Source organism: Dendrobium catenatum, unplaced genomic scaffold (genome assembly GCF_001605985.2).
Source record: "Dendrobium catenatum unplaced genomic scaffold, ASM160598v2 fragScaff_scaffold_1148, whole genome shotgun sequence".
Lineage (NCBI taxonomy): Eukaryota > Viridiplantae > Streptophyta > Magnoliopsida > Asparagales > Orchidaceae > Dendrobium > Dendrobium catenatum.
The window spans coordinates 928,808-939,269 of NW_021319610.1; positions in this window are offsets into that span (position 1 = coordinate 928,808).

Genomic DNA, 10,462 nt, shown 5'->3' on the forward strand with positions numbered 1-10,462 from the left:
CCCCCCCTTTTGGTAGCCTTGGGACATTCACTTAGGCTTAACAACCTAATTACTAGATTCAACAGTGGTCAGACTCAAGAAAAAAAAAATAAAATAAATGAAAAATTATAATGTTATAAACTCACACTCCTACTCTACCCAATCTTTAGTCTTCTTGTTGCTCTAAGTAACTTGTGATATCCCTAAAATATTAGTACTCATAGACAATAGCATAAATCAAAGAGATTCAATGAATAGTAATTCAGATGAAATTATTTTTCATTATCAAAATCTCAAACTAGGGGTCATGGATTGTAACAATCTCCCATTTTTTATGATGTCAAATAATGTTTGTTCTAAGAAAATTTGCATGGAATTTTTTTATTATTTTTGTGTGTTTTCTTTTTATTTTTCTTAATAATTAAAACATCACAAAATGGATAGAAAAAGAAACAAATAATACATTTCTTTGAAACATAAGTAACATACTTGAACATAAGCATAAATAAGCAAGAAAACAAACTACAACAGACTTCTCCACCTTTTGTCATCACCAAAAAAGAGGAGGCATAAACAACATTAAGAAAAACATCACAAAATAGATATACTTCAAAAGGGAGGATCCTGATCACTTGGAGGTGGAGGTGGGTGTAGTTGGAAATATTGAAGGATTGTCTCAAAGCGGTGATCAATCAAAGTGAAGCATTCCCCAAACCACCGCATGTCTTCCTCATGTTGTTGATATTATTCTTGTATGTGTGTGTCAAGATAACTCTGAAGTTGATCGAAGCATTTGACCAAATCATCGTGAGGCTAGGCTGGTGCAGGTTCTCAGGGTGGTGCATGCCGTCTTGGTCAAACAAGAGCCTCTATAGGAGCAGCTTCTCCTTCTTGTTCATCAAAAACATGATCATCTAGATTTGGCCCCTGATGAAACAAAATATAGAAAGAGGCATCCGTATAGAAAATAGGTAGGTTGTTGGGTTCACCAGGATAGGTTAATTGATATTTATTTTGAAGAATGTATCCTATAAGGTGGCCAAGGAATAGATTTTGTTTTCTATAGGTCGTAGGGAGGCAAATTAAGGTCATATTTTGAATATAATCGATAATCAAATCTGCCTCATTGAATTTTGTGTTGGACATGATAAGATATGTAGTGACAGATAAGCTTGGGGTCATGCGGATATGATCGCCCGCTTTGGGTACTATTGAGGTTCTAAGTATGTGTTGAATGATTCTCGCATTTTGATTGAATGATTGAATGAGTGGCTGGTGTTGGTAGAAGGTGAAATTCCTAAGAAATAAGTTTGCAGCACTCCAGTCAAATTCATTGGTAAGAAAAAAAATAACTCTAGGATAGCTAGTGGAGAGTCCAATGTACTGGGTAAGATCTGCTCTAGTGATCTCAACATGTTGTTGGCATATGAAAGAGGTGAGGGTATGGTTTTCTATATTGATTGTGAGGTTGGCTAAAAATTTAAAAAGGAGTTTTGAATTTTATGGGAAGGCTAGAGTCAGAAGGAATTACAAAGTGGTGGATACAAATAGAGGCATTACCTCAAAATTGAGTGTAGCTTGGTTTAACATTTGAGATGGTGTAATTTTGTAGGCCTTATATTTGCGATAGGTTATTCATTATCAGTAGTTAGGAAAAGATCATTGGGTCGGATAAAGGAAGACAAGCTTCCAATAACTAGATGACCGCACTTGCTAGAGCTCGACATTTTGGGAAGGCAGCTTATACTAAGTGAGAGAAGGAGGAATGAGTGGAATAAGCTTCAAATCAGGCCAATTTATAGAATTATTAACATATCGTACAATATGATAGAGGATCATATAGTACAATATGGCATTAATATTGTGTGAAAAAGGTGGTCAACTCGTATAATACAATATATATCGTACAGTATGATACATATCGTATAGTACGACTAAAAGGATTTCAATCGCCCCGAGGGTCATCGGTATAACCTTTAATGAAAAGTTTTGTATAGTACGAACAGGTGTTCGTACAGTACAAATATGCCATTATATCATACCAAACACCTTTAAGTCATCCTCATCCATTTAGCTGAGGTGGATAGTATAGTACGAAGTGAATATATTGTACTGTACGATGTTCAATAATGTCGTACCAAACAATTCAATGAACTACCACCTGATTCATATAGTATGATGTGGATCGAATAGTACAATCAATAGAGGTGAAATTTGAACCTAGGTTGTGATAGTGTCAATTTGATATATCATACATTATGATAGTGGATCGTACAATATGATAAGGAAAATGTAATATGTCAAATTTTGTGTGGTGAGTGTGTGATGATTAGGAACAGCCTTAGAAAGATTTTTTTTTTTTTTTAATTGCGCATTAATGTGTATGACATCTAGTCTTATACTCAAAGTGCTAAAGGTGATGTAGGCTAGTGGTTTCGTGAAGATGTCTGCCAATTAATCTCTTATTACTATGTGATGCAATTTTATATCTCCTTTGGCAACATGATCTCTTATACAATGGTGTCTAATGTCAATATGTATTATTTAAGAGTGTTGAATTGGATTTTTAGAAATGCAAATTGCACTTATGTTGTTCCACACGATTGAGATGGTTCCTACAGGTAATCCAAGATCATGAATTTGTTACTTTAACCATAGTGCTTGTGCAACACAGCTTCCTACTGCTATATATTCTGCCTCGACCGTGGAAAGGGCTAACGAATCTTCCTTCGTACTGGACCAAGAAACTAAAAGATTGTCTTATGAATTAGTAGATATTAGAGGTGATTTTTCTATCTATCCTACATCCTATTGTTGATATTATCTACCTCATTACCTATTTAAGAGATTTTGATGATAACAAATATATGCTTGGATGCTCTAATTTGTGTGCTAAGTATTTCAGCCATAGTCATCCAACACCTATAAAATTAGAATCTAAGTACCCAAAGATTTCAAAGGAAGTGTTGTGCCTAGGCTACCAAATTTCTAAGTTTAGGGTGCCTATTAGATATCTAAGAATTCTCTTGACTGTAGTTAAGTGAAACTCTTTAGGATCAACTTGAAAATGGGCACAGCGGCACACACTAAATATTATGTCCGGTCTACTAGCAATCAGGTAGAGTAGAGATCTAATCATTCCTCTATATTTTTTCTGGTCTACTGATTTTTTATTCTAGTCTTTGTCCAGTTGAATCGTGGAGCTCATTAGAGTGTTCATGGGCTTAGCACTATCCATTTCATTTTTTTTTAGAACATCATTAATGCATTTCATTTGGCTAAGAAATGTTTCACTATCCATTTATTTCATACTAAATCCAAGAAAATAATTAAGCTCTCCCATCATGCTCATTTCAAACTCATTACTCATTATTATTGAAAATTCATCACATAAAATTTTATCTAAAGATCAAAATAGAATATCATCCACATAAATCTGAACAATGAGAATTACATCTTTAACCTTTTGTAAAAAGAGTGTAATGTCCACACTCCCCTTTATAAATCCTCTATCCTGTAAGAATGAGTTAAGTCTTTTGTGTCAGGCTCTAGGTGCTTGCTTTAACCCATAAAGTGCCTTTTTTTAATTTGAATGCATGGTTTGGAAATTGTGAACTTTCAAATTCATGGGGTTGCTCAACATAGACATCCTTCTTGATTACCCCATTCAGAAAAACACTCTTTATATCCATTTGATATAGTTTAAAAATTTTAAAGCAAGCAAAAGCTAAAAGTACTTTTATGGCTTCTAGTCTAACTACTGGCGCAAAGGTTTCTTCAAAGTCTATTCCCTTAATTTGGTTGTACCCCTTAGCTACTACTCTGGCTTTATTTCTTATTATGATTCCTGAATCATTCACCTTATTTTTAAAGGCCCATTTTGTTCCAACTACTCTGGCTTAGTCTATGCTTATGGGTTCTATCATAGAGATGAATACTGAATGACTAACCTCCTTCATAAGTCCATGCCTATTTCTTACACCTTCTAAAGGGTTTCCTAAAATCAACTCTTTAGGATTACTAGAAGAATATCTCCATTCTCAAGGAAAATCATCTTGAGGTTCTACCCTTTCTCCTATGGTCATTGTTTCTACTCCTTCAATTGCCTCTATTTCATCTTCTCTAATTTTAGATTCATAGGGCTTATCTGATTCATCAAATACTACATGGGTGGACTCTTCTACTACTAGGGTTCTCTTATTAAAAATTTTATAAGCCTTACTTATATATGAATAACCTAAGAAGACACCATCATTAAACTTGGGATCAAATTTTCCTAAGAGAAGTTTGTCATTAATCAAGATAAAGTACTTGCAACCAAAGATATGTAAGTGTGAAAGATTCGGTGTTCGACCCTTAAGGAGTTCATAAGGAGTTTTATTCAATTTTGACCTAATGTTCACCCTATTTAAGATGTAACACGTTGTGTTAAATGCTTCTGCCCAAAAATATCTTGGAAGGGTGTACTCCGCTAACATTGCTCTAGCAGCTTCTACCAATATTCTATTCTTTCTTTCTGTTATTCCATTTTATTGAGGTATTCTAGGGGATGAGAAATTATGCTCTATTCCTATCTATTGACAAAATGATTCAAATCTTACATTTTGAAACTCTTTACCATGATCATTATGGATTGTTGAGATTTCACATCCTAATTTTTATTGAATCCAAGTGGAGAATACCATAAATTCCTCAAATAACTCATTCATATGTGCTAGGAATCTTATCGAAGTGAATCTAGTGAAGTTGTCTACAATAGCAAATCCATAATTTTTCCCACCTAGGCTAACTGTGCTAACGGGTCCAAATAAGTCCGTGTGAAGGATTTCTAATGGCCTAGAGGTGATCACATCTTTGATTGAATGAAAGGATGATTTGATTTATTTTCCTAGTTGGCAGGCATTGCATAGGTTGTCCTTAGTGATGTCTATCTTAGGTACTCCTCTAACTAGGATTTTCTAAGTGATGTTTCTAAGTATTTTCATACTAGCATGGCATAGTCTCTTATGTCATATCCATGAGTCATCTACTATTATTTTCAAGAAAAATGAATTTGAACTATCAATGCAATCAAGATCTAATATGTAAACATTGTTCATTCATTTTCCTTCTAAAACAAGTTTGTAATTTAAACTAATCAGGCATTTGTCAGAAAGAAATTTTATGTCAAAACCTTTATCACACAATTAACTAATGTTGAGTAAGTTATGCTTCAAACCATCAACTAATAAATTCTTTTCAATTTAAAAAATTTCAGCATTTCCAATAATACCTAAGCCTACCACTTTCCTGGTAGTGTTGTATCCCAATGTTACTTTTCCTCCGGTCTTGGTCTCTAGTAAAATGAACTTCTTCATATCTCCAGTCATATGTCGTGAGCAGCTACTTTCCAGGTACCACATGTTCTCACTAGGTCTTTTGTGAGAGCATCCTATAATTTCATTCAAGGGTTAGATTTGGGAACCAAGTGAGTTTAGGTTTCGCCTTATGCTTGCATGAATGAGATGTATGCATGCTATGCTATGATGGATGCAATTTAGGTCTCCATACTCGATTTATCCTATGGTGAATCGTGCATGTATAGGCTATGTGACCTAGCATGCCACAAGAGAAGCACCTAACACCCGGAAATTGGTTTACTAACCTATGTGAGTGGTGTTGCCTCTTCCTAAAGTTTTGTGATGCATGCAGTACTGGGGGTTTGCTAGATTGGCCTAATGTGAGTGAAGCCTTTTCTTTTTCTAATTCTTTGATTTTTTTTCTTTAAATGTGTTATTTTGATATGTCAATCCATGAACTTCCCATTTTAACAAATGTTCATTATGATCTACCTCCAATGCAAGTTTATATAGTCCGTCAAAAGCCTCTTCTAGTTCAACATGTGTTATTTTCAAGGATTCATGCGCTTCTATTAATTCAATATGCTTCTTATTTAATGCATCATACTCATAAAGCAAGGACATGTGATCTCTATCTAAATCAGAATGTTCTTTAACTAAGTTATCATGCTCAATTTGTAAAGTACCAAAATCAATATTAAGACTAGCATGCATCTTTTTCAATTTCCTATACGAGTCATGGTTTTTTTTAGAAATAAGCAGTAGATCTTCATATGAAAGTTGACATACATCGTCTTGATCTGATTGATCAAGATTATCATTAGCCATTAGACACAAATTTGTTACCTCCTCCTCTGCTTCTTCTTATGATGATTCTAAGGTAGAGTCGGCCCAAAATGCCTTTTGTGTCTTCATCTTCCCTTTCTTTTACTTAGCCTTTTCCTCGCCTTTTTCCTTAGCTGGTTGACTCTTTAAGTTGGGGCAGTCAGCTCTGAGATAACCCAGTTTCCTACACTCAAAATAAATTGTATCAGATGAAACTTTAGTAGTTCTCAAGCTTTTACCATTATTCCAGTTATTCTGATGCCACCTTTGTTTTCTTTTTAAAAAGTTCTTGAGCTCTCGGGTCACCAAGGCTATGTCATCTTCTTCCTCCACTGCAGAGCTTTCACTTTCTGAGTTGTTTACTTTCATTGCCACCATTCGCTCCTTCTTTTTACCTGCATCACTTTGGCTTTGATTCACCCCTTGCTCGTATGCAATGAGTGACCCAAGAAAATTATCAATAGAATAAATGTTTAAGTCCTTAGACTCAATGATGGCAATAATTTTAGCATTATAAGAACTAGGTAAGCATCTAAGAATCTTGTTAACTTTTTCAGAATTTGAAATTTCTCAACCTAATGCATGCAAGGATGTTACAATTTGGGTGAACCTAGTGTACATGTTAGATATTATTTTGCTTGGTTTCATACAGAAGAGTTCATAATCATACAATAGAATGTTAAGCATACACTATTTAACTTTACAAGTTCCTTCGTAAGTGATGCACAGTCTATCCCAAATCTCCTTACCAGTAGCACAGGTAGATACTCTCATGAAGTCCTTAGATTTTAAAGCATAAAAGAAATAGTTTAAGCACTTCGAATTCAATTGAGCTAAATCCTTATCCACATTGCTACATTCATTAAAAGGATCTTAAGTTTTCACTCCATTCATAAGTTTAAATGGTGCAGCGTAACCAACATTAACTAACATTCACATGCGGTAATCAATAGACTGTAAAAACGTAGACATTCTAATTTTCTAGAAATCAAATGGGATATTATAAAAAAAAGGTGGGCGGGTTATTGAGTAACCCTCTGTAGTATTACAATTACCAAAATGAGACATGATCAATTTTCAAGGTTTTCTAAAATGCTATTTTTGAAACCCCACTCTGATACCAATTGAAATTACTAGATGCGCCAAGAGGCGGTGAATTGTGAAAATTATTACAATAAGAAATCCCAAACAGGAGTTCTAATAATTTTTTTTTTTTTTGTGTTTTTAAATTTTAAACATAAAAATTTAATGCGTAAGAAAGCACTTGAACTCAATTTGAAACAACGAACTTTACCACAATTTTTACCAAGCAAATATAATGAAGATAAAATGCAAAAGAAAATAAAAACGGTAAAGGAAAAATCACACCAAAGATTTTATAGTGTTTCGTTCACTTGATCTACGTCCACTCCCCAAAGTCCTCCACTTTAGAAATTTCACTACTAAACAATAGTTCTCCTTTTGCCCCCTTGGCAAGGCGGAGAAGCCCTTACAAGACTCACTTTCACCAACCTGACATGGCAGAGTGTCAAGCGCTTTGTCACCCTCCTAGCGACGGTAGCATGCCTTCTCATTTTTCTCCCTCCTGGAGAAAGCAGAGTACCATAGAGGACATAGATGTAGAAGAGTCTCTATTGCAACCCATGACCCCGAGTTTGAGATTTTGATGATGCCAAATAATGAGTGTTTTGGAACACCTTTTCATTGAATATAATTTTATTTTGCTATTGTCCTTGAGTACTAACATTTCAGGAAGATCACAAGTGACTCAGGACGAAAGGAAGACTCAAGAATGGGTAGATTAGGAGTATGAGTCAGACATTGTATTTTTCTATTTATTTTATTTTTATTTTATTGAGTCTGGCCACAAAATGCATAAGAGTAAGAGCAACCATGCACACACACAGGGGGAGAGTTTATTTTTAAATGCAAAATGTAATAGAATTTCTTCTCTGGAGATTGTACTATACGATTTTTATTCGTACCGTACGATCCAAGCTATGTGGACGATTCTGTGAATAGATCATATTGTACGAATATCTTCGTACTGTACAATATGTTCAGATCCAAAACCCAAGCCGTAGTTTAGTTTAAGTAAGTGATTTTATGCCGTTCGTACTGTACGAACATTTTCGTACTGTATGATCTATTTTAAATACTTACTTAAATTAACCCGTGATTAGTGCATGAAATCCAGGCCTAATTAAATTTTGAACATCATACTATATGAACCTGATCGTACCATACGATGAACAGAGACGAAGTATGATCGTCCCGGATATCGTCCTAGACGATCTCTTGGTTTTTGTCACATCGTACTATACGATAGTAATTGTACCATACGATGAACAGAGAAGACATCTGTTCATCCAGACCATCATCCTGTACGAATAGTATTTTGTGGATCGTACCGTAGGATATTATATCGTACAGTACAAATTATTTTTGAACTGTTTGTACACCTTCGTACCAGGACGACGTCTATTTATAAAGATTGTATTGTACGATGTTGAATCGTACTGTACAAATAGTAATGGCTACTTTTGAAATCAGAGGGTTTTTGGAGCCGTTTTTAGATGTTAATCTAGTCCTTTTTCAATAAGAATCATAGAGGGGGTGAACGTGGTTAGAGAGGGATTCCAAGGGAGAGAGCTCTAGAGAAGTTCTTTAGGGTTGAGAGAGGAAGGAGAAGGTGAGCGTTGTGAGGGAGAAGAGGTGTGAGGGAGATCACACGGTTTCTCCGAACTTGCTGCATCTTGCTCCTCCTATGGCCCTAGAAGAATTTGAGGGAGGATCTCCAAGGGAAAGGCTCGTCTACATCCGTGACCTCGAGGTTCTCTGCCTTCTCCAGGAGGGAGAAAAACGATAAGGTTCTCTATCGTCGCCAGGAGTGCGAAAATAGAGTTTGGTACTCCACCACACCGGGTTGGTGAAAGGGAGGTTTGTAAAGGCTTCTCCGCCTTGCCGAGGGGGCAAAAGGAGAACTATTTTTTGGTAGTGAAAATCCCAGAGTGGAGGACTCCGGGGAGTGGACGTAGGTCATTTTTTGACCGAACCACTTTAAAAATCCTTGGTGTGTTTTTTCCTTATCGTCCTTTATTTTTACTTGCACTTAATTTTTCATAATTATTGCGTGGTGAAATTTATGGAAGGAAATTTGTTTAAGTTTTGTTGTAAAATTTCAAAAATAACAAAAAAATTAGAACTCCTATTTAGAATTACTTTTTATTGAGAAAAAAGATTTTCACAATTCACCCCCCCCCCTCTTGTCATTTAGTAATTTCAATTGGTATCAGAGCTTGTTTTTCAAAAATAGTGTTTTAGAAAACCTTGAAAAAAATGATCATGTCAAATTTTGGTTATCGTAACACTGCGGAGGGTTATTCAATAACTCATCCACCACTTTTTGATAACATTCCGTTTGATTTCTGGAAATTAGAATGTCTACATTTTTGCAATCTATAGATTACCGCATGTTGATGTTAGTAAATGATGGGTATGTTGCACCGTTTAAAACTGTTAATGGTTTGAAAACTCCTGTAACTTTTAATGAATGGAGCAATGAGGATAAGGAGTTAGCCCAACTGAATGCTAAGTGCTTAAACTGCTTTTTTTGTGCATTGAAATCTGAGGACTATATGAGAGTATATACCTGTGTTTCTGATAAGGAGATTTGGGATAGACTGTGCATTACATACGAAGGAACAAACAAAGTAAAACAGTCTAGGCTTAACATTCTATTGCATGATTATGAATTATTTCGTATGAAACCTAGCGAAATAATTTCTGACATGTACACTAGGTTCACCCAAATCGTGACATCCTTGCATGCATTAGGTAGAGAAATTTCAAATTCTGAGAAAGTGAATAAAATTCTTAAATGCCTACCTAGTTCCTATGATGCTAAGATAACTGCTATCACTGAGTCCAAAGACCTTAATGTTTAATGTATTGATAACCTCCTTGGGTCACTCATTGCATACGAGCAAGGAGTGAGCCATAGGCAAAGTGATGCAGGTGAAAAGAAAAAAGAGCGGACGGTGGCATTAAAAGCTAGCAACTCAGAAAGTGAAAGCTCTGCAGGGGAGGAAGAGGATGAGATAGCACTGATGACCCGACAGTTCAAAAATTTCCTGAAGAGAAAATAGAAGCGTCATCAGAACAGCTGGAATAATGGTAAGAGCTTAAGGTCTAATAAGGTTTCATCTGATACAATTTGTTTTGAGTGCAGGAAGCCATGTCACCTTCGAGCCGATTGCCCTAATCTGAAGAGTCAACCAGCTAAGGAGAAAGGAGATGACAAAGCCAAATACAAGAAA